Source organism: Sphaeramia orbicularis, chromosome 4 (assembly GCF_902148855.1).
Source record: "Sphaeramia orbicularis chromosome 4, fSphaOr1.1, whole genome shotgun sequence".
In the NCBI taxonomy this organism is placed as follows: domain Eukaryota; kingdom Metazoa; phylum Chordata; class Actinopteri; order Kurtiformes; family Apogonidae; genus Sphaeramia; species Sphaeramia orbicularis.
The window spans coordinates 34,617,622-34,644,343 of NC_043960.1; the positions used below are offsets into that span (position 1 = coordinate 34,617,622).

The following is a 26,722-nucleotide window of genomic DNA, read 5'->3' on the forward strand; positions in this document are numbered from 1 at the left end:
CAACAAGTCATGTTAGATGAATTTATACAAAACACATGAGATTCGTCTAATTTACAGCAGAGCTCTTTACACTCAGTCTGTCCAGCAGCTGCTCATGACAGAAGATGCCATCCACGCTGGTCTTATTGTGGTATTGCGTTGGGGTCATGGGGTCAGGTGGGCATGCAGGCAGGGCCAGGAAAGGCAAGGACTGTTATGGGACCTTAGTCCGAGCCGAAGACCAGTATTGGGGCTTTGGCATGAACAGTGGACGTGGCATATGGGACACGTCTGTTTCTTCATAGCCACTGCTCCCATGCACTGCAACACATTTTAGAGCAGATTAGTACATGTGTTTGTCAGCCAGTCTGCATGTTATGTCTTTTTGAGGCATTGATTGTTCTTCACTAATGCCAGGAGGTAATTTCCAACATACTGACCTACAGCTAGCAGAGGCATGACATGATCAACCATTGACAACAACCTGAACCAAGCGATGAGGACACGCTCTGAACTGCTGTTCACTGAACAATTAAGTCATGTAACTGTCATAAAAGAGTTGAAGCAGTAAACTGTGGTGTATATATATAATATATAATATATATATATATATATATATACTATATATATATATATACATATAATATATATATATATATCAAGCATCTGATCTTCAACACAGGAGTTTTACTGTTTCTTATTATTTTTTATGTTTGACACAATGCAAAATAGAACTGAATAAAATTGAAGACAAGAAACCACAAATCTTTTGACCACTTCTATCAATTCAAACAGTGCAAAATGATTTATATTTGAGTCCTCGGAACTACATTGTACACAGAGACTAGAATCAGTAAAGAGATGTATTGTGTTACATAAAAGTATCTAATGTTATGTTAATACCTACATATTCCCTTTTAAATGTGGTTGCGTCAAAATATTTTGCTTGTGTGATATTTTAAATGTTTTGATGAATACAGAAAAAATATGTAATCACTCATTAACAAGCTATGAGTTTAACTAAACATAAAATAAGACTACATGATCTATGTCCAAGTGATGTGCTTTACATTCTAATTTAAGGTAATACTTTACACATCTCATTCTGGTAGGCTTATTATAAGAGGCACCTATTCCTTGCCTGTGTATAAGTTGTAAATATTTCTATCTGGTAGAAGGTAAAATATTTTTTGTCATTAATTATCGGAATTTATAGGAATCCTCCTAATTTGGGTTCTGGCAGAAAAAAGAGTGTAAGGATCCACAAGACGGTTTTACAGGACAAGACCAGGCACAATAAAGGCCGTGACAGTTCAATGGTGCATCATGAAGATCAGGAGAGAGGCCTGATGTTTGGCCCACAGGAGCAAATCTTCAACCTTCATTCCAAATGAATCAGATCTGTCCACTGATGAGTCACCTTCCACAGATTGATATCAGCGATGTCTACGAAGGGACAGTTGACGGCGAGGTGTGCACTGCTCCTTCTCCACTGAAATGTGTCCGTCTGCTGACTTCCTCCTCTCCTCTGGGAGCCTGTTCACCTGACCTGTCGCCACTTCACTGCTTCTGCGAGGCTGACTCTGCTCTAACCTCCGTGCCGCCTTCAGCACCCACCAAATGAACACATCATAATCAGTAAGTCCTCTCGTTATCGCAAGCTCCTATGGTTCTCCACTTCATGCATCCACAGGGGTAGGATTCAGGCTTATTTTCATACCAGTTCATTTCATGCATATAGAGGAATGTTGCCTTCGTGCGCTGTGAGTCTGATATCTGACATGCTGGGAGTGAACAATGAGGACTTCTTTGCAGAGAAAAGGAAGGGCAGAACAAACAGTGTAAAGAGTTGACATGCAAAAACCTTAACAACAAAAGAGATGTTTTACCTCTTTATGAAAGCGATGAGTACAGTGCAGCTCTTGGATTCCCACTCCGTTCTTCCTCATGTCCTCATGACAGATTAGGCACAACTTGTCATCTTCAATCTGTGTAGAAAAACAAAGAATTAGAAAGAATTTATTTTCTCATAGCAAATCTAGTCTACTGTAAAATATCCCATTTTAGGAGTACTGTGGCTTCTTAGAGGAAGTTGACTGTAGATGTCAAATAGATGCATGAACAATTAATGGATGTACTTTATGCTATACAAAGTAATTATACTGCATGTAATAAGCTGAGAGTGGGGTACTGGGGCAGAATATTTATTATATTAGAGAATGCATTACAGTGACACAGAATAAGTGCTGTGAAAACTGAGAGAAAAAACAACAACACTAATACTACTACATTTGAAAAGACCTGGACGTGACCTGGAGTTGCCAAAGTACACACATTCGTTACACAAGTAGGAGCACAGATACTGCTTATTCCCAGTTTTCAAGATCAGCAACAGAGTGTCATACACTGCAACACTTTGTCTTTTGTTTTGTTTTTTTTGGTGCTATTGTATTTGTTGTGTTGTGTCTGGGATACACAATGGGATCACTTTTTGTGTTGCTGTCCCACCTATTTAGGTTGAAATCCGTCTTGATGTTTGCAAGGAGCACTGAAATGATTATGATAAAATAATCAGTAAGACCCTTCAAATGCACTTAAACTTAAGCCTGTTTTCAAGATGAAAGGAGTTGAAAGTACAGATATTTGTGTTAAAATAAAAGCAGTAGAAAGTTGTCCATAATATCCATGTTAAGTACAGATATTGAAAAACCATTTAATTGCAATAACTAATACCTTTGAATGTGAAACACCCTTTTTAGCCTACAGCATCAGAGAATCTTTTGGGGCATGTTGTGTTGTTTGACTATCTGTGATACCATCAGAACGTTAAGGTAATACAGCTTTTAATGCTCCCCAAGACCCCTCTATTAGTGAAGGACAGCACCAAACCACAGTAACCCTTTGGTTGACCAGACAGTTACATTTAAAATATGGCACTAATTACGAAAAGTGTGATTTTTGTTGGTCTAATAAGAATCTTTCCTGCAAGTTCTCACCAGGGACATGGTCCTCTTTTCACGTATATAAAGTCTCCTGTCCAGTGACTCTGCGAGCTCTGGGATAGTGGTGATGCGGTTCTCTGGGATGGTCGACTTAGGGCGAGTGTTGTCATCTGAGGACGCCCGGCGCGCTCTCGGGTGGGGTCTGACATCCACCTTCTCTTCTCTGTTTTTGATGTGGATAGGGGAGGGTGCCATTGTTGCTGCATGGAGCTTGTTCAGCTCATGGCATCTAACTGTGACTGTGGATCACACAGAAAAGTACTGTTACACAACATAAAAACTGTAATTCAAATGTGGCCTAGTGTTTTCATTTATGGTATTATAGCTGATAGTGTGCAGAACAGCTGTAAGTCCCTTAAAGCCCAGACTAAAAACCACTCTAAGCTGTCGTCTGTAAACAGGGCTAATCACTCCTAATATTCTTAAGTAACATGTTAGCAAAGTACCCCCTGTTATGTAGTTTAGCTTCTTGACCAGGGTCAGTCGGTTTACTGATTATTTATGCAACTGCAATAATCTGATTAATGCTTTTTGTTGAGGACATAGTTCATATATGGCAAATCTACAGCTCTTTCTTACATAAGGTGTGTCATCCTGGCTGAAGTAGTATGAAGCATCTTGCACAAATGAACAGCTCTTATTATCATAACATGTCTGATGACTGAAATTGAGAAGTATTTCTAAGTTTAATGAGGAGGCCCATGCTTGATTCCAAAACGTCCCATTGATGACGGATTTGAGTTGACAACCTGTGTTATGTGAATATAATAAATAGTGGGTCAATAGCTGGGTCATGTTACATCTTCCTCCTCTGGTTCACATGCATAGACTGATCTTTTCTGGATGAACATGTGGTGTCACATTTTATACAAATCAAATTTTCATCTGAGCTTTGTTTGACCTCCTCTACTGGTCAGTTTATACACTCACATGTACATTTCTCTACACCAGGTGCTTTCGTGTCCTACAACCAGCTGCCAGTAACTGTTTATCTCACTAGAGAGCAAAAAAAATGTATGGTATCGAAATGAAATCTCAAATGTTTACATAATGGATAGTTGAATGAATAAAAATACCCCTCTTTTCATGTGCCGAGTCCTTCACAGGCTGTTGTGGATTAACTGTACAGACATTATGTCATGAAAATCCATTATCATGTAGTATTTTACCTGTTACTGATTATCACTGGTTAAATGTACAAGATTACATTTAGGTAAGAAATCATCTCTTTTTCAAAGTGGGTTGAGCATGTATATATAAACTGTGTTACTGTGTAACTAGCATTGACTTTTAACCTTGCTTTGACTATTGGTAATAAAAAAATGGATGATTCCTTTATGAGAATTAGAACTGATAGAGAATGTGTGTTTATGAGTTCTGATACTCAGAAAGCTGCTATAAAGGAAGCGAGTCCAATGGATTCCTGTTAAAGAGTTTTATTGTTATAGGTTTGGTTACCACATTATTATATCTGTTTTTATGTTAGCTTTGTAATGTACCAAAGATAAAAGTAAAGAGGGCTCAATAATGACGCAGTCATCCATACTGACTTGTATTCACAGTTGTCACATTCACCACTGTGGTCTATATCATAAGGATGACTGGATATCACTATTATTAAAGCCTCATTATCCAGACTTTGTTTATCTTTAGATTAGGTGTCAATGCAGGGCTCATCTCTATGACACCACATCATAGGAGAGACTGATGTTAAAGTTCCTCTCATTAATAATGAACAAGAGAAGACTGGTTTCCAGTACAACAAAACCACAATTGTAGCACAATCTCAACTTAGAAAAAACAAAGAGCTTTCAAAGTTCTGCAGACTTCTGTTTTCAGTGATACTTGCATCTATTTGCCAGCTGTTTGTCCAAAGTGATTAAACAGGGATGTTTAATATGACATGGAGGAGAGAAATGGATAAAATATAAAGAGAAAAAAAGAAAGAAGGAAAGAAAGAAACTCCTGTGGTTTTGAAAGTATACAATCAGTTTTGTTACCTGTGTGTCCATTTGCCTGTGCTTCTATGTTTGTTATTGTGCATCAGCAGACATTATTGACGTGAAAGAGATCGACATCCTCAACTCCAACAGATTCCATCAGCACAGTGTTCATGCAAAGTGTTTTTTTCCCAGTCTGCTCGTGTACATATGCCCTGACATTCCTCTCCTTCTCTGACTTAAGTACACAGCTTGTTCATTATTAAAGGACAGTCGTGTAAATTTTACATTATATTAAAATCATACTGTCATCATACATAATGGAAATAATAAAATAAACTGTAATTTGTATCATACCAATTATTACAATATTTTTCTGCTGTGCAAATACATCTTGAATATGTCATGTGTATTTGCATTCCTTAGTGCTGGGTTTCTTACCCACAGTTGGGAGCGATGCCCGTCGATCGCTTGTGTTTTTGAAGGTCTTCTGAAACTACGTTTCCTGTCTCTGGAGTGTCCACCTTCTGCACCATGACCCCAGTAACTACTCATCCATTTTGTGAAGTTACCATCATCATCCTCATCATTGTCCATAACAATAGCAGGCAGGAGCCTGAGAGACATAATGGGAGTTGTATGTGGAGCCTCCTGGCACACACAGTCCGACACAACAGATGAGAGTGTGATCTGAGCCGAGTGGTACACGATGTAAAGACAACACTGAGCTGACCTACTAAGCCTCTGACTGACTGGCAGTTGGTCTGGGAGCTCCACTACAGCCCTCTGTCCCACAAGGCAAAAGGTAACTTACTTCAATTAGATCCCTCTGGTGCCTTAAGCCCTGTTGCTGTTATTGTGTTATTCCTGGACATTCCAAAAATACCCTGCACAGCTTTTGTTCAAGTCTTTAAACAAGCAAGATCCCTTATAATCTATTTAACGTCGCTGGCAGAAAGTAAAATGGAGGTGATGGGAATAAACAGGGAGGCACAGCTAGTATCTTGGCTCTGAGTGGGTGATGTGACCCCTGCTTTTAATCTTTCCATTACAGTCATAGGCCTGGGGGTACACAACACAAACTCCAATTTCCCCATACTTTCCATTCGCTGTGTTCGTCAAACCTGTCAATAATTATGGAGTACAGGCAGCTCTGTCTACAGCTGTGAGCCTGGGGCTTATGTAAGAGGACAGACATCTTTCATATCACAGCGGGTACCACTGAAACAGTCATTTATTTTCTGTTGGTTTTGTTTTTTGTTTTAGAGGTCGCCTTTTGAAATCAAGAACACATACATAAAACATCAGCTGTACAAAGCAGAAAGTAAGAAACATTTGCAAACACCTGTCTCAAGCAGATATATTTTTAGGATTAAGGTTTAAACTATTTAATATATTCTTTATTGATGCATCTGCATCATATCAATTTTACACAGTTTTGAAGATCTGATACAAAGCACAATGCAATGATGTGAAGTGCTGGTTGATTAAAGAAACAACATTGTTTAACTAGAACTCTGTAATATGGACAAAAGAATTGTATTTCTTAGATTTAAGTCTGCAACATCAATAAATCATTTTATAAGGGTACCAATATGAATTGTTTCTTTAAAATAGAAATAGAATAAAAATAGTAAAATAAAGCACTATTATATTTCACATCACTTGGAAAGAAAAATCTCAATCCATTCAATTAATGTACAATATTTCACAGCCCATGACCAACATTAAAACATACAACATTTTGAAGTATTGACGGATTCTGTGAAACTGACAAATATTGTACAAGTCAGACACAAGTCAGAGACTGATTGGTGTTGGCGTATAAGGTCACTACATTATGCAAAACTTGTTACATGTTTAACTTTACAAAAGCTGATGTTACTCCTTTACAGACTTGTGTAAAGTGAGGTTGATCCTTGATGAGACGGAGCCTAATCCTAGCACTGTTGAGAGACTCTCATGTTGTCTCATGTAACCTCTGATAATTACCAAGAATAAGATTAGTGTAATCTGTCGTTTTTCCAAAGCTGACAGTCATTTGAGGCAACACCTGATCTGAAATTACATAGAATAATACAAAATAAGGAGTGTGCTTCTGATAGTTTTTAATTAACAGGGAAATATTACATTTAATTGGACTGAGTTGTTGTTTTTTACTGCACTCACATCAGTAATAGTTTGTTGCATGTGTGTAAGAAAAACAAGTGCAACAAATGTAAGGATACACTGTTTCAGTGAGCATTATGTTGAATAATGTATTGATTATTCAACATAATTCCTCATTTGTAAGTGTGTGCCTCATAAAATCTCACATGTATTTCTGCTTTGACCTTTACTGAATTTTGTAAATACTGAAATACTGGAACCACAAAACCCCAATCTGATGAAACAGTTAAACTGAAATAATTCAATGAGTGATGGATTTTGTGAAAAACAAAAATAAAAAAGAACATTTTTCTGGCCATTCTCCTGAGAATAATATTCACACAGACACATATCATTGGCCACAAGTTGCAAAGCACACATCTATTTGTAGCACTTAAAACTAAGTCATACTGGGCTATTAGTAGTACGCACATTTTACAAAAATAACAGAGACAAATATACTAAAAGGATCAGACGTCCTCATAGTGAACTCTGCAGGCAGCTTCCCTCACATTATTAAACAACGAAGGGGGCTCACCAACACAATCCATGCATGTACAAACTTATGCCTCCTCATAGAATTTTCTATTCACAAATTCTATTCAGTTTGTGAATAGAAACATTTTTTTGATCCACTTAACCCGGACATGTGGAAAATGTGGATGTGCAAATATTAGCAAGTGGATCAAAAGAAATAAAAAGAACAGTAAAAATAGCTATTTCTGATTTGTATTTTGTACAACTCAAAGAATAAAATAAAACAAGGTGCCATTACAGGAGGTTTATAATTTACAGTATGTCCTTGAATAATAGGACACCTCATGAGGGAATCGCTATTCTATCAAGGTTCTATGATAATACAAGGACAAGGCTCCTAATTTCAATGGTTCCCTCAAACCAGCTAAATACAGCTGACATTGAAAGTGCACAGCTGGTCACTGTTGGAGGACAGACAGCCCAGGGCATCAGTTGAGCAGTCCCGGCTCAGACAGACCAGCTCTGAGCTCTGTAACAGGACGGAAAACGCACTGACCCCCGCATTAACACAAAGACACATATAATAAATAGAGAATTAGTATAATACATCCACACTGTAGGCGGAAAACATTGCTTAGCCGTTTGATGTCGGACTTTTATTCTGGCAGAGGTGCAATAGGCTGTTCGTTGCCATGGTAACACTAACACGTGATTGAAAAATTGTCCCGAGGGAGGGGTATAGCAGCAAAACCAATAAATATACGTCTTTATTGAAATAATGGGCGTATTGCATGGTGTGAGAATGGTCAGTATGGATTTACTAAAACAACAAAATCCCAACTGGTCTCAAGAGAGCATCAACACTGAAGCACAGACTCAATGAATAAACCTACATTACTGCTGCAAGAAGTGTACCAAGTATCAGCATATACTGCCCCCTGGAGGGTGTATAAAGGTGTACATCCATATGCGCATCCTTAATACTTTTAATGTGTTAAACTTTTTAACTTTGATTGAAAAATAATTCTGGTGTATTTTTGCACAACTGTTATGGAGTCCTGCAACTCCTGGTGCATACAGGGTTAAGGGATGTCACACTTGGGATGGTTGTCGCGATTAAATAACCTTTTATTTGTTCAAAATATGCCTCTTACGTAGCGATGTATAAAAAGGGTACAGGTGCTTTATGAGACATGGATTGTCATATTGTTTCAAGGACCTGTATCGAAGTGCTCTGTGTTTCCCTGCTTTCATTTGGTCAAAATTTGATTGAGTTATATATTCGTTATGTCATGTTGCTGTACATAGACTACTACCACTACCACTACTACTACTACTACTACTACTACTACTACCACTAACACTACTACTACTACTACTACTACTACTACTACTACTACTACTACTACTACCACCACTACTTCTACTACTACTACTACTACTACTACCACTACAACACTACTACTACCACTACTCCTACTACTACCACTACAACTACTACTACTACTACTACTACTACTACTACTACCACTACAACAACTACTACTACTACCACTACAACTACTACTACTACTACTACTACTACTACTACTACAACTACTACTACCACTACAACTACTACTACTACCACTACTACTACTACTACCACTACTACTACTACTACTGATGATCATAATGAATTTTTTCCGTTCTGTGCTGACAGGGTGTAGGGTGATGTTTGGACTACAAAATAGTAATACTATCAGACTACAAATTGACCCAGCCCCCAGCAGTATCCCATGATTCCACGGTGTGACCCTGACCTCGCGAAGCACGGGAAGAAGAATCGGGCTCGCACGCTGTCTGACGGTGGTACTAGCTGGCTATACGTTGCTCGGTTGTAGATCATGGCTGCTTCTAAGCCAGTTGAGCCGCAGTCCGGGACTGGGCTGCCCCGCTGGCAGCTGGCACTGCTAGTCGGGACGCCCATAGTGCTGGGAGTGGGGGCGGTTTACCTGTGGAACCGTAGCAGAACGAAGGAAAGGCAAGGCAAGGGACCGGAGAGCGGAAAACCCCAGAAGGCAGTGCTAGTCCCGTGCAGGGCAAGACGGCGCAGCTCGAGCCAACCGCGAGCAAGAGAACATGGTAAGAGTCCAGTTGCCTGGAGACTCCTTATGCTTGTGCTTATAATGTGTGTACCTACAGTGTCAGTGAGCTGTCTGCGTGTAGGGATCTCACTTTTCTGGCTAAATGTGTCATTGCGGTGAAACTAAACTCAAGGACACCTACTGACAGTCAGTGACAGTTACCTTCACAAGGCCGTTAGCAACCGGTGTCAACGCTGGTGGATTAGCTAGTGTTAATATGCTAGCTAGCCTATCTCTCTCATAAGCTAAGGTTTACAAAACAGCTAGCTTAGTGTTGAGGAGGTCCGTACATATTTAAAAACAGTTTTAATACAGTATGTATCGTGTTGGCACATTGGAAGTATGTGACATTTAACACACGAGATGCTTAGACAAGTGGGCATAACGCCAGCTGTGTAATGTAGAAATTCAGGTGGGCGGGGATGTCATTTCAGTCAGTCTGATGTGCAGATTTGTTTACAGTTTACCAGGCTCAAGCTTTACTGTCACTTCACTTAGTCGTGCTTTGGTCATATATATTGTCAGATTCACTTTGTCATCGTAGCCAGTCGTAACAGTTTCCTAATCGCCCATCCACATTGAAAAATGAACTTTACTTTCTCTTCAGTGCATGTAAGGTAATGAACTCTGCTGTTGATTAGAATCGAACCAGGTGTCAATTTTTACAGTGATCAAAACAATTTGACAAGAAGACTGGACGATTTGATAAAATATTCAATGGTATCATACTAAGGGAATGACTTTACTATCATGACACATTTCTGCAGTAATTACAAAAACACATCAGGTTATGGGTTGTGATGTTAACCACCCAGTCAGTCTTGAAACCACGTATTTAACCATTTCATTGTCACAGTGACATTTCATTTCTCCTCAAGTTTACTTACGGTATTAACAATAAAAGCCACTTCTGTCCTTTTTAATATATGTAGAGTCAAAGTCAACAATTCAGATTCCTAAGGTTTGTGGCTTTGCAGCACATGATCTCTGTAAGCTTTTAAAACGTTTCAAATTATAGGTACTGATGTTGTCTTTTCTCTCTGTCTAATATAGAGTCCTTTGGATCGAGCTCAAGCCGCAAAGAACAAAGGGAACAAGTACTTCAAGGCTGGCAAATATGAGAATGCCATCCAGTGTTACACAGAGGCCATTAGTCTCTGTCCTGGAGAGCAAAAAGCTGAGCCTGTCAACATTTTACCAGAACAGAGCAGCAGCATATGAACAGCAGGTTAGTAAAAAATTCTTGTAACCTCTGCAGGAACATTAAATAATATAGATCCAGCATGTACTCTTCCTTATTGAGTCAGCACTTAATCTGAACATCTGTGTACATTACTTTGTTGAAGTTCTTGCACAAGGAAAGCAGTCCAGTAAATTCTTCTTTGCTTTTTAGATTTAAAACTTGGATTGTATTGCCAATAAGTTAATGCTATAAGTGATTCCTTTCCTGACAACTTTTAACCCTCTTTGGAAAGCAATGTTTCACATGGTTTTATCAATGTGTAACAAGACCCGTGCAAATCACCAACAAATTAAATGAAACAGTTGTACTTTTTTTATATGTAGCAGCTAACTCTACATAAAGACCTCTGTTTATGTAAGCTCCTTATGTACATTATTGAAATCTGTAATGAAAACAGAGTTTTGTTACAACCATATATTGCATTGTGGGGGAAATCAATAGCTTTAGTAACCATAAATTGTTAAGACTTTAATAAATTTTGATCCCAAACTGATCTCAGAAAATAAGATATAAGAATTCCAACAGACAATATCCACTACAACTGCCAATGTGCTTTTTGTTGGTAGATAGTGTGAAAGGACTCACTGTTTAGTCCGATAGATGACCAGTCTGTGATTTCAGATGAAATGGACAGAAGTGGTGCAGGACTGCTCTCAGGCTGTGGAGATGAATCCACGTTATGTCAAGGCCCTGTTCAGGAGGGCTAAAGCTCTGGAGAAACTAGACAACAAGAAGGAGTGCCTGGAGGGTGAGAAGCTTCTCTTTATTTTTCATATTTTACAGGTTTAGCTCAAAGTATTTCTATTATTGTTTGCCTAAGGGAGTTGACATAATGTGTATTATTGTGTGTCTTCCAGATGTCACAGCAGCTGTGTATTCTTGAGGCCATTCCAGAACCAACAGAGCATGCTGCTGGCAGACAAAGTGCTCAAACAGCTGGGAAAAGAGAAGGCCAAAGAAAAATACAAAGTACTTGTCATTTTTGTCAATTATTTTCTCAAATTTTTTTGGAGGATTCTTAGTAAAACTGACTGTCGTTGTCCTGTCCAGAACCGAGAACCCATGATGCCATCGCCTCAGTTCATTAAATCCTACTTTAGTTCATTCACTGACGACATCATCTCACAGCCTCTACAAAATGGCGAGAAAAAAGATGAGGACAAGGACAAGGAAGGAGAGGCTGCTGAGGTTACAGAGAGGTGAGACAAGGTTTATTTGTTTGCACTTATTCACTACCCTTAGATTGTACTAGAAGGCAGGATTTCTGAGGGGTCTTAAGTCTTGAAATTACAATTCTACATTTAATAACTTTTTTTAAGTCTTTAAAAGTTATTAAATTTGATATGTAGGTCTAGTTATGGTGCCATAAACTTGTTGGCTGTATTGTGTTTAAATGTTCTAGGAAATATCCAAGCTGCAAAGAAAGTATGCTAGTCGACGCAGTTCCACCCATTCCAACCCATTCCAACCCAAGAATTTATATTGAAATTAGAACCCATTATTGCTAACTTTGCAGCCCCAGGTGAGAAATGATCACAGAATATTCAGGCCCACCACACATGCAGCCTTTTTGTCACTCGCACATCGCCCAAGAAAGCTGACTTTGGGAACTTTAAGGGACGGCTCGCAACTGAAAAGTAAGCATGAGGAGGTGCAAATGTAATAATGTCTGGTTGGAGAAAAGCTTGTGCTTGACATGATTGACACGACTGGAGGGGAACATATTTGAAGTTCACTGCACGTTATCACCTAATCATTTTAACTCAGAACGATGGGAATCGAGGCGTGGGTAAATAAGTACATTTTCCCACAAGTTCGACTGGTTTCCACCCGACTTATAATACTATTGTGGGTATGGGGCAGTGCCAGACTGTGCCGGCCACAGAAGTAAAAGTGAAAGTTAATGCTCATTTATCTTTTCCCTACCTCCGCAAACTTTCATTTGAGGGGGCAGGACTTGGCGCTGCGCCACGGCAAAACCTTACCAGTTGAAACGCTGCGTTGTTACCAGCTCCCTCGATGTGCAGGGCGTGGTCTGCTTCAACAAGCTGATAAGAATGAATGTGATTGGTGGACTGCTGCGCACAGTGAATGTCAGGTACCCTTGAAATTAGATGAGAACACGTTGAGTTCATTTGCCTCCAACATCGCAGGATCTGCGATGTATTGCGCACACATGCATCACGATGACGATGCTCAAACAATATATCGTGCAGCTCTATTAACAGGACTTCTGAGTAATATCAATTTAGGCCTTCAAATGCACCTAATACAATTTTGACAGGTCTTAAAAATTAATTAATCATGAGATTTATTATTACTTTATAAAATTGCACAAGTTTATAAAATATTTTTTGAGGATGAAATTAAAACTAACACTGAACTGTTAAGGACTAATATAAGATGTGCTGCTGCGGACATAATTATACAAGCATACTCAGCTAGAGTCATGATATTATATGTGAGTTAAATACTTTCCTTGGAAGTTTGTCGTATTTAGTCGAAACCTACACTTGAAGCCCACACTGACCTTTTATCGCTCATCGGTGGAGAGCGTACTCACGTACTGCTTGAGTGTGTGGTACGCAGGCTCCACAGCAGAGGACAAGAACACGGTGCAGAGGTATTAAAACTGCCCAATAAGATCATTGGCTGCCCTCTGCCCAACCCTGGAACATCTGTCCACATCCCTGCTGCTTAAGAAAAATAAAGGCCATCACAGGAGACCCCAGACACCCCAGCATACCCACTGTTCAACCTGTTGCCCTCTGGGAGACACTACAGGTCGATCAAGGCCGCACCAGCAGGCTGACAAACAGCTGCGTCCCCGGACTATTTGCCCGCCAACCTCCCACAGACTCTACACACACACCCACACCAGTCTGACACACTTTCTGCAACAACCCTTGCCACACTGCACTTAACTTGCACACTGTATTTTAAATTTTAGTCTTTATCTTTTTTATCCCACCTGTTATTGTATTTATTTATTTATTTATTTATACATACACACATACATACATACATACATATACTGGTATTTGTACTTGTATTTTCATTATTATGTGGTGCAGAGTGTCCCCAACCGCAATTTTGTTTAACTCCTGGGCAATGCCAATAAAGACTATCTATTCTATTCTATTCTATTCTATTCTATTCTATTCTATTCTCCACCTTGTACAAAAAAACAAGATGTAGTAACTTTGGTCTAAAGTCCTTAGAGTTTCATGGCAAGTCAGAAAAATAAAAAGCCACAGGCAAACAATCTTGTCCTCATCCTTCAATCTTGGATAGTGTGACATATGTTCTGTAAAAAAGATCATCTAATGATTTCAATTAAAATCTGAACAAATTCTGCTTCCAACAAAGGAAAACTTTTTTTTCCTGATGATTCTTTCGTATCTTTCAGCTCGGGCTACCTGAAGGCAAGCAGTACATGGAGGAAGAGAACTATGACAAATCATCAGTGAAGTGCACCAAGGAGATTGAGTCGGGTGGTCGATACACTGCAGAAGCCCTGCTGCTGCGTGCCACTTTCTATCTACTCATTGGTAACGCTACAGCTGCTCACCTGATTTTGGACCGTGTGATCAACATGCAGGATGCCAATGTGAAGGTATTAACTATTCATCTGATAAACTTCTTCTTAGTTAGAAGGAAGAGTAGTTAAAGCTTTTAGCATGCATTCTTTATCCCTGCCAAGGAGTTATGTTGTCATTACTGTCTGTCAGTGATAGAGATGACAGTTGATAGGGTTTTTTATAAACCAATGCTATTATCGAGTCTGTTTGTCTGACTTTTTTATTTTTATTCTTGATCAATAAAGTGAGTCGAGCAGACGGTAGCATGAGTCTGTCGTCTAAAATGGAGAATTACCTTACAGCATTAAGTTTCATTCAGAACAAAGCCAAAGAAAAACATCAGCTAACCACATCTGTCTGGTGTTATGTTTTTGCTGTCTATATTAGGAAGCCATGGCACCTCTGCATACGTCAAAAACATGTTGCATAGAGATTTATTTGGCCTATGGCTGATATTTACACCTTAAATGATAATTGTACAAACATTACAACAAACATTGTGACTATTTCCTCCATGCCATTGTAAACATAAAGATCTGAGAAGTTTAGAGATTTGGAACATGTTACCACGTCAAATACATCATGTTTATAACAGAATTTAATTGTGGTGTACTGGATCTAGATCAATTGGAGAGGGATGGAATGGTATTCAGTAAATAAATCCTTATCTGGGAGTACATTATTTTCTCACAGATGCTTCAAATAATCATAAACTTCTGCTAATTTAGAAAACTGGGTTGTTTCTGCAACATGACAGGCTCTGCTTTGTTCACTTGTTAAATGTCCCAGTTACGAGCCAATGCTTTGATCAAACGTGGCAGTATGTACATGCAGCAGCAGCAGCCTCTGCTCTCTACACAAGACTTCAACATGGCAGCAGAATCGACACACGCAATCCAGATGTGTATCACCACAGGGGCCAGGTAAGAAGGGCTCCATTTCGATTACTTACTTTGATTGTTACCCCTCGACTCGAGGGTATTGTAATCATTTGTCGTCTGTCCATCCATCTGTCTGTCTGTCTGTCTGTCCATTCACGACATAATCGCATTATCTGAAGAATGCATTGACATATCTGCACCAAATTTAACTGTGGATACATCTTGGGCATGGAGCAGAGCCTATTGAAAATAAGTGACCTTGACCTACTATTTAAGGTCCAAATGACCTTGTGACTTGTGCAGTTATAATATCTGAGTACTTTCATATGTAAATATGTATGTAATAAGTTTTACATAAAGACAATCTAATCTACGTTATAGGGCAGTAACTTTCAACAGAATCATACACAATGTTTTGCTAAGGGTTATTAAAAGTGTGCAGCATGTTATGTTTGTATTTTGTGATGCTTCATCTTAAACTGTCCTCCATATTTTGTCTTAGCTGAAGATCTTGCTGGACCAGGTTGATGAGGCAGTGGGAGACTTTGATGAGTGTATCCCTCCTCAGGCCTGACTCTGCGCTGGCCCAGGCACAGAAGTGCTTTGCTCTTGTAAGTAACAAAATGAAAAACAGTTTTAAACTAGTTTACTCTCCTTAACTCTCTCCCGTAAGGCTTAAATTTTTGCTGTTAGTGTCTTTGCTGTATACAGCTACCTAGGTCACTGTAGTTTTAGAGTGGCTGGTGAAGTTGCATCTGCTTTTGTGTTTCTCAGTATAGACAAGCATATACTGGAAATAACCCAGCACAAGTACAGACAGCCATGGACGGCTTCGAGGATGTTATCAGAAGGTTCCCAAAATGTGCTGAGGGCTACGCTCTTTATGCTCAGGTATGAAAGACATAACTTAACATCCTGTTTATGAATGACCAGAAATCATATGGCAGAGCCTGGCTATTGTGTGTTGCCAATTCCAGTCTGCCTGTGAATATTTGTACTGTTGAGTCAATCGATATTGTTTTAGTTTTTCATTACCAATGGAAACTTTTTACTAATATTTCAAATTTTTTGTGGTCAAATGAGGAGCTTCTTAAACATTAACTGTCAAATAAAATTCGGTACAATTGAACAATCTTGTGATTGTATTTTCATGTTCCAATATTTATGTCAGTTTCCACATTGAACTAGGTATGCTAATAATGAGTTCATATTCTTTTCAAGTTCTTGTGAACTTTTGAAAAATGGGTTCAGTTTAAAGTGAATTCAACAGAGCAAACTTATTCTATTGCAGTTTTGAAAATTCTGTATATTGAATCCATTAATCATTCATGCCAATTGTAGATTGACTGCAGCTATGAGAGACAAATATAATGGTTTCTGATGGTGTTTTCAGCACATACAATGAATTTGACTTTTCAGGCTTTGGACCCGATCAGCAGCAGTTTGGAAAAGCAGATGAGATGTACGACAAGTGCATTGAACTGGAACCAGACAATGCTACTACATATGTCACAAAGGGTAGGTGTTCTAAAGACATCTTTATTATAAAGCAACAACTACTGTCTTCATTTAGGAATGATTGGAGATTAACTTGTCATTTAAACATCAGTTAAAAATCTTCTATCCTCAGTGAAAATTTTGCCATTTCTAAACATGCAAATATGATTAACTTCATAAGTTTATCTAGTGGTTACTGACTTTCAGTCCTTAGCTTTGGCTTCAGCCTTCCACGTTGCACTTACATAAAGGTGCATATTACATCACAAATCCTTCTGCTCGCTCCACGTACTTAAATGTTCTTAAATACCTTAAAGATTTTTAGGTCCGGATGAAGAAAACTGAGAGGGTGTCTTTTGTGTGTCTTCTTCACTTGTTCATTCATGTTATTTTTCATGAATCTGAATTAGGATCGTAGGTATTTACTGTTAAACTTGTGTCCAGTTTGTTGCAGCTTCAATGGAAACAAGACCTGGACTTGGGCTTAGACCTCATCAGTAAAGCGATTGAAATTGACAACAAATGTGACTTTGCTTATGAAACTATGGGAACCATTGAAGTTCAAAGGTGAGATAAACAGTCCAATTTGCACATTATTAGTCTCTTTTTTTTTTTTTTTTTTTTTTTTTTTTTTTTTTTTTTTTTTTTCAGTCCTTCTGTAAACAAGTTTGTGTGTTCTTTCAGGGGCAATCTTGACAAGGCAATAGACATGTTCAACAAGGCAATAAACCTAGCCAAATCAGAGATGGAGATGGCCCATTTGTACTCATTATGTGATGCAGCGTACGCCCAGACTGAGGTGGCAAGGAAGTATGGGCTGAAACCTCCGACACTGTAACTTCTCTGCCAACTGCATGCCAGTCTCAAGTCTTCATTGCTGAACGTAACTGTGTTAAAAATGCAACTGTCCTGACTTGCTTTGATTTATAAAAAAAACATTAATACTGGATTATGAAGGAAAAATGGGAGAGATGAATATATAGTGTTTACATCATAATAAAGTGGTGCGCTGTAGAAAGGCTTTGATCCAGACCTCTGGTGGAGTGGATGGGTTGTTAGGATGGTGATGGTGGGTTATCCGACACAACCCGTTTGCTTACACATAATTCAACCACAAAGTCATCAATCTCTCAACCCTTTTTTTTATTGCTCCAAATAAAGAGAGTGGTTGTGTTCACGAGAGAGAAACTCATCCGTGAATGGTCCTGTATAGACGTCTAAATTACTAGCAGTTTCCAGCCGTGTATGAAAATAAGAGAATTGATAATTGTGCAGTCTATTGAGCTGATCGTTGATGAGTCCTTCTGTGACCATCTACAGGAAATACTGTGAGAGCTTTATGTAGTTCTAATGGACTGTTCACTTGTTATTTATGCTGATCTCAAGTGTTTTTGTCCATCTTCTTCCATATTGTACCATAGTCCGTTCTACATGCAAGATTAAATACTAGTCCAATGTGTCTGTGATTGTAAGCTGGAATTGATCCCATGCATAAGAACCGACAGAGAGGTTAGTGTAGGGACCCTGAGTTGGTTTTTTTTTTAATTCAGAGATGCCTGTTTTCTTTTATATATATATATACTTTGTGCAGCATGTTCACTTTATAAATAAATGTTAAATGCGATGCTCAATCTGTCTTGGAACACTAGGAAAAAATGAGACTTGGAGGAGAAAAAAAACACTGTTTAGAAAAACCTTAAACATCTTGTCTTAGTTTTGAAGATGCTCTTTTTGAAATGCCTCTGTGTCAGAAGATGGTCACAAGGGATTGGATATTTTGTGGTTATCCTAGCTCACTTAAGATGATAAACATGGTTTATTTTCTATTTTATTGTAAGATGTTTATTTTTTATGCCACATTTGGTTTCATCTTTTGACAGAGAAATCTTGAGACAACTTTATTTTTTTTTCTCTAGGGAGCCCTATGTTAACATGATTTTAACAAACTTGAGCCTTATTTCTGTCCAACATGCAGCCCCATAAAGTCTCCTGGTACAGTGTGTGATTTGGTTCTCAATACCACCCTGTAATCGTCCATGAAAAATATGAATTAGCCATTACTACAAGGGGTTACATTTTTAGAAAATTTAAATGCTCTTTTTCATGTGACATTAAATGATTCAAGAGTAACGGCTTAGTTCTGTTGAATGTGTGGTCGCACCAATGAACTAAATCACACTTTTCAGCAGCTGAGGAATACTTCTCAGCAAAGCTCAATCTCATATCTTCTAAATTTTAACTTCAGACTTTACACTGACATTCTTTATCATTGATATGTATGGTGACCAAAGTGAAAGAGAATATAAAATCCTAATAAAGTTATAATTCCTGGAGATATTTCCTGTCTGCAAGTTTCTTGTATCCTTTAAAGGCCTGTTCAACAGCATGAGAAGCGTTTGTCCTGTGACCATCAATACCATTGGTTCGACAAAGCTTTCTCAAATTCTGGGCCTTCATATAAAGGGCCTCTTACCGCAGCAGTTTTAACAGCATGGATAATAAATTTTGCAGCCAATTTTAGCCCAATAAACCATGGAATTATGGCCTGCCTATGACAAGTCAAAATTCATTTTATTGTCATTTATGGTAAAGTACAATCAAACCGCCAAGACAGTTCATTGCTCTTTGTACCCCAGCTATGTCCAAAATGCAACTCCATAAAATTCAACATTCAAAGAGGAAGTATAGGGGAAGAAATCAAAAGCAAACAAGTGATCATAATAAAATAAAAATATAAATAAGTGCATAAGTAGCAGTAAACAAGCTCCATTCACAATGATCTACAACAATACTGACTTTAACCCCCTCCTTTCACTGACTCACTGTGGGGTGAATAAAAGAACCACAATACTATTATTGATCATTTCATTTTAATCCTTGAGAATATACCCAGTACAGCAGGATGGTTCTACAGCAATTCTACATCTAGAAATTGTTTTAATTTCATCTTGTATGTCTTGCCAATACAAAACAGGCATTATCAATCATATTATACTACTGTTCAATCCAATCACCTTCAGAGTATAAATGAGAGAAAGCTGGAGAAAAAAAAATATTTGAAGATAACAATAAACACATGTTAATTAATGATAGATTGATCAAATAAGTTGTATGGTGTTTATTTTCTACTTCTTAATGCATGAAGACTTTTGAGACATTTTTAAATGATGCAATAATTAATGCAACTCCGAAAAAAAATATAAATGGACTCATAATCAAAATGTTGTTAACAAAATGCGCACATATTGCTATAAATGAAACTTTATTTTGAAAAACTCAGAGGGATGGTGTACAAGTGTCAAAACACAAAAAGGCTAGTGGACATTTAACAAGAGCATATGACCGTAGAAGACTCAGCATTTAGGTTGTTTTGGTTTTAGAGTAGATATACATTCTTACTATGGTTAAAAAAAAAAAAAATCAACGTCGTGACAAAAATTCTTCCTATTTGCGGAGAGCTTCTGTTTTTCCCATGTGTGTAGGACCTTTCTGGGCTGTGCCTGCTCTCCTTCTGAATCTCAGCTGCTCATTAATAAATGACAGCGGATGTGCGACACCTCCGGTCGATATGACGGCATTTGACGTGTCTCCCATCCGTCACACAACAATGGCGGATGCCGTGGAGGAAGCTCTTCAGGGCAGCTGGTGAGGCAATTTGTGGTTGTACTGACATTTAAAAGGACGCTTTTAAGGCTGTCAAATAAATCACTGATTTCGGCACATAGAAACTGACGGTTAAATATAGATCTGTGTTTACACGGTTATAACTTGCTTTGCCCACAATCGGATGCTAGTCCTCAACCAATTTGTTCCGTTAGGGTTCGGCCGCTAGCAAGCTAATCTGTATTAGTTAGCCAAGTGGATTCAGAAAAATGTACAGGCCAGTCAGCGAACGGAAATGAAAAACTAGGGGCGTTTGACGAGGCTATGACAAGTTACTTGTCTCACTTCTTTGTTACACTTACTAACAGGTTTTAGTCCAGTTTCGCTTGAAGGCTAACAGTAAGTAGCTAGATGTTCACTCTTGACCGGTTTGCTTTAAACTGAACCAAACATTATCCCGTACAGTTTCTCAGTTTATTCCTCTCATTCTGTGTTCTTCAAACTAATAGTGTAAGCTCATGTAAAATACACGAAACTCTGTAGAGTTGTCATAGTAAAATAGCATATGTAGTTGTCTCTAATCTGTATTTTCTGGGACCTGTTAATATTATCAGAAGAATATTGTGTCTGTTATTTTCCTGGCGTTTACAATCACTTTTAGCTCTGGTTAAACAAATTTGGAAGCATTTAATGACATCATTTTCCCCCCTACCCTTCCTGAAACTTTCCTTACCGTGATAATTTACACAAAACAAACCAAGAGCTTTTTTTTATTTTTTTGTGAGTAGTTTGGCTCATCATCAAATTAGTAATTATATTGAATTGTTGTTTCTTGTTGATGTGAAGTGCTTAGAAATGTAACTCTGAATTGTCTCTGTATCTTCAGGGACCAGGGACTAGCAGAGGCTCTGGATTCTGGTGGCTCTGAAATGAGATGGAGAGAGGTGTCATCCAGGTCCAGGAGGCTTCACCTCAACACAGGGCCAGATGTGGAAGGTGAGGAAGAGGATCGTAGTATTCAGTCCACACACTGTGATCGCCATGCAAGGCTGTGGACAGTAGTTATGTGTACAAGGAGAGGATAAATAGAACCACAAAAAAAGATTACATATTTACACACTCAATTAAGTTGTGTGTAGAATATAGGTCAAATGTGTTTTTTATTATTAGAATCGTCTTGCAGCTCAAATTACCAATCCTATCCTCAGAAAGAAGTCAACAGACTGGAAAGTCAGGCATTTCACCCGTAGACGTAAAGTCTGATATCTCTTTGTGTCACAACCCATGACAGGCTTTAGTTCCAAATGTAGTCACACACCCACAATATACTTTCTCTCTCTGAATATGGTGTATCTGAGCAAGTGCTAATAAGATCTATTTTAGATGCTTTGTTAAAATTTGCTGTTGCCCAATGTTTGCACATAGTGTTTGACATGAAACTGAAAAACTGTTCTTTGTGAACTTTATATTATTTAAGTTGGGTGGTAAATATTCTTCATGTTAAATGTTTTAGCATTACCTAATTAGCTTAAGTATTACTTAGTTTTAGAGTATTATGAATAATATATTATGGACAAACGCTAAAAGAATGACTTTGCATGAATGATTGTAAACAGGATTGTGTTGGTCCTATAAAATCCATCAGGTAAATTACGTTTGACTGTGACTTTATAGCCACATAATGAAATGTGCAAGTACTTATCAAAGGAAAGTTTGTCTGGACATATTGTCAAATCTTAACATGGGCAAAGTTAAAAGGAATGTTTTTATGTTTTTAATAATACTTGGTATTTAAATAGCATTGAGCCAGGAAGAGGCCACCATTTCACCCCACTCTGCTGCTGTGTATATGCATAAAAATACCACAAGTATATATCTACCCATACATTTACATCTCTTTAGATTATGAGTGGGAGAGCAGATTGTTTAATCACTGAAGACATTCTGTATAGGACCAGCCAGATTAAATTGTTTAATTTTTATGCCCCAAAATCACTAATTTGCATGAAGGGGTTTTGATCTGTGTTTAATGAAATTTCTGTATTTCTTAATTGATGCATGTTTAGTGTTACACTTTGTTTTATTTTGGCAGATTGCTCTAAATGTCTCTGGAAAAGGAGACAGCCTGTCTCCATGGGATGGTGTCCTCGATTTACCAGAACAGACCTCATTCACAACGCAGTCAGCAGCTAATTGGTGAGTAAATGCTGTCATCACCAAAAATGCAAGACTGAATTGAATGGCGTGCAGTTTGTAAGTGACTTGTAAATGAAAGATTTAGGTTATGAATCCAGTACATATCCTGCATTTTTCTCAAAGATTCGCTGGAAAATTGCTAGTTTGTTGTTGTTATTAGTAGTAGTAGTAGTAGTAGTAGTATTTTAACATTAATAAACTTGGGCGACACGGTGGTGCAGTGGTTAGCACTCGTGCCTCACAGCAAGAAGGTCCTGGGTTCGATTCCAACACCAGTCGACGGGGGGTGGGACCTTTCTGTGTGGAGTTTGCATGTTCTCCCCGTGGTCTGTGTGGGTTCTCTCCGGGTACTCCGGCTTCCTCCCACAGTCCAAAAACAGGCACTAATAGGTTAATTGGTTATCTAAATTGCCCATAGGTGTGAATGTGAGAGTGATGTTTGTTCTCTATATGTTCAGCCCTGTGATGAACTGGCGACTTGTCCAGGGTGTACCCCGCCTTCGCCCCTATGTAGCTGGGATAGGCTCCAAGCGACCCCCGTGACCCTAGTGAGGATAAAGCGGGTTCAGAAAATGAATGAATGAAAAACTTAGGGCAGCCACGTAGCCTTTCATCGCTACATTTTCCTTGAGAGTTTGAGCATTTGGGGTGAAAATAATATATATTTCAATCTTAAATCTGTTCGGTTTTGATGAAGGACATCAGAAGAACAAATGGCTCTTTGATTAGTCAGCTCCTCTGACAAGGTCAGGTTTGTTTGAAAATAGGAACCCCCTGAGCGAGAATGAAGCCCATAATATCTATGCAACACATGGTCCTGCACAGATAAATCAAAACCTGCTTTTATTCTGATCATGTTTACAGTGTTTGATATTCTAAAGCTTCTTTGTTTTTAATGCTACGTGAATGCACAGGGACACATTTTATATGTGATGTTTTCCATACTGCTAATACTTCCAGTATTGGTTCCATGTTAGGTCAGCTCGAGGTGTCGGAGGAAGAGAGGCAGGACATGGTGTCCGATGTGGAGTCAGTCATCACTTTTTACTGCAAGTCGCGCAACATTGCCTTCACTCCGGAGATGAGCTGGCCACACCTGCTCAAACCACTATGGGTCTTCATCTCCCCCGCAGTGACCTCTACAATTGCTTCTATGCTCTCATGAATAAATATATCCCCAGGTAAGTCATCAAGTCATTTTTATAGTAAAAATTGTATTTAAAAAAGAAAAAATACATTTGATTTTCTTTGTTTATCTGTGTCCATCTCAGGGACTTGTGTGCCAAATGGCCGGCCCTTCCACCTTTATAGATTACTGCTGCAGTACCATGAGCCAGAGCTCTGCTCCTTCTTGGACACCAAAAAGATCACACTGACTCCTACCGCAATCAGCTGGGTGTGTTGGTATTTCAGTATTTGTAGTTCATCCAAAGCATTCAGACATCATTCAGGTATGTGTGACATGAACTAAAATTCTGTGTTCTGTGTTTAGTTGGGCAGTCTGTTTTCCAGTCACTGCCTTCCTGAAGTTACCCAGCCTTGTGGGATGCCTACTTCCAGCAGGCTGACCCTTTCCTCATCTTCTTCCTCTGCTCATCATACTCGTCAATGCCAATATGTAGCTGTCGTTGAAAGCCATACAGACATCTTCATAGCAGATAATGACCTGCAATCTTATGAATGTATGTTTGACTTGTGTTTAGTTCTGCCTCCCTTAGAGAATCCATACTTACACGAGAAGGTGACAGCAAAGAAGATATTGTCAGTAAGTTTTTCTTCATATTTTTTTTTTAGGCCTAAGCAATGAAATGATGGTATGTACCAGCGACACAAACTTCATTAATTGTAAGAATGACATGAACTTACTCAACAGCTACCCAAAGTTTGGTTAAGTCGTATACACCTGTGACATAATCTTCAGTGTAAGTTATTTGACAGACTCGGTGTGTTAGATCTGTCTCTAAGTAGGTGTGGAAGTCTACACGACTTATACTTTTTATAGAAATTGGTAAAATGGTCGCAGTTATGAGAATGACTTTATCAGCCACTTTACAGGCCAAACAGTGTTATATCCAAATGATCAAGAAATACTCCAATTGTACATATAATGTGGTGCATTTAAGGGTCTTTATGGGAGAGGTAATTTAGATTTTTGATAGTGCAATGCCACATTATTAATTAATCCTTTCTTATGAATTCAACTTAAATGACCTTTGCCTCTTGATAACTGAAATGATAAAAAATAAAAGGATTTTATTCAAGTACTTAGGTTTGTCCTTTTTTCTCTCACTCTTTCATTGAAGTAGGTAATTGTCAGTAATTATTGAAATGATATATCTTTCTCTAATTAAATTTGTCATCTATATCATGCAGCACTATTTTGGACTTAACCTCACATTTCCCTTCACAGAAATGCTAGAAGCATCTCCATCTCTCCTGGAAAGTGAGGACATTGAAGATTTGTTTTCTCTGGCCCAGTATTACCAGAGCAAAACTCCTTTGTCTCTGAGAAAGGTACAGTGCTATGTTCTGATCAAGAAGGACTGATGCATGATACGATGTTTGACAGTCCTCATTGTGTCTTTTTCTTCGCCCTGTTAGATGAATCAGAATCTGTTTGGTAGCAGCTTGGTGGCTCTGAAAGAGGAGGACACTGACCTGAGCCAGGCCCTGTGTCTGCCAGTGTCTGTCCCTGAAATCCTGCAGGCCAACCACATGCAGCAGGTCAGTAACATTATACTTCCACTAACCTCATGTAATGAGGAAAATATGAAACCTGTACATATTAAAAGCAGGAAACATAAGCCAAAGTGACATTTTGCTTCTCAGGATGGGGTGCGCTTTTTGTTGTGGATTGTCGACCTGCAGAGCAGTACAACGCTGGGCACTTGTCCACAGCCTTTCACCTGGACTCTGACCTGGTGAGCATTCAACACCCATTCAGTAAATAAAACAGTGAAATAACCATGAGCCTTAAAATTGATGGCATATAGAGTAATGACATATTTCCTTTCTTGTGACAGATGCTTCAAAACCCTTCAGAGTTTGCCCTGTCTGTGAAGTCCCTATTGGAGGCACAGAAGCAGTCTTTAGAGTCCGGCTCCATCGCCAGTGGAGAGCATCTGTGCTTTATGGGTAGTGGCAGGGAAGAGGAGGACATGTACATGAACATGGTGTTAGCCCATTTCTTGCAGGTGAGGTGGCAAATAGGGGGATAAAATGTCAAAGAATTGTGGAAAAAGGTTTTTACCCTTGACCAACTCTGGCCAGAGGGGTATTGTAGTCATTTTTGTCTGTCTGTCCATTCAACAATGTAATCGCGTTATCTGAAGAATGAATTGAGATGTCTGCATCAGATTTATACTGTGGATGCATCTTGGCATGGAGCAGAAGCCTATTGAAAATAGGCCACCTATAGGACAGTAACTTTCAACAGAATCTTACACTATATTTGGCTGATGGGTATTAAAAGTGTGCAGCATGTTATGGTTTGCTACATGATTTGATGTATAACACTTTACTTTGTTTCTCTTTAACAGAAAAACAAAGAATATGTCAGTATCGCTAAAGGAGGATTCATGGGTGAGTAGGTGATTATGAGAATACTGACGCAGCAATGCAGTTTGGATGTTAAGGACTGAAAGCCAACAGATTTGTGTTCATTCAGCCCTCCAGCAGCATCTGGTAGATATGAACGTTGAGGGGCTTGACTCTTCATACGTCCACTGGATCGTCAGCACATCAGGGTCCCACAGCAGCCTTAGCTCTGCAGATGTAAGTAGCACATGAGGCAGAGATAGCATCACTCACTCCACATGCTTTACTTTGTCCTTGGCCTGTTATTTATACATTTGTACTGTATCTGTCATTGCAGGGAGAGTCTCTGAGCAGCCCTGGAGACGGCAAAGGTGTCAAGTCTTTGGTTAACAAAATGACGTTCGCGCTCAAGTCAAAGTCAGTTAATGTAAAGGAGAAGATGATCAGTTTCATTGAGAACACTTCAACCCCTGTAGACAGGTGAGAAGCTCAGTTTTTCTTCCAGAATGTAA

The 26,722-nt window shown here is 38.8% G+C and overlaps 2 pseudogenes; both read left to right on the top strand.

Annotated features, from left to right (window-relative positions):
- The first annotated feature begins 9,270 nt into the window (after nt 1-9,270).
- On the top strand, nt 9,271-17,748 carry LOC115418715 (mitochondrial import receptor subunit TOM70-like; annotated as a pseudogene).
- Nucleotides 17,749-20,481: 2,733 nt separating this feature from the next.
- LOC115418714 (TBC1 domain family member 23-like) lies at nt 20,482-26,711 on the top strand (annotated as a pseudogene).
- The last annotated feature ends 11 nt before the right edge of the window (nt 26,712-26,722 follow it).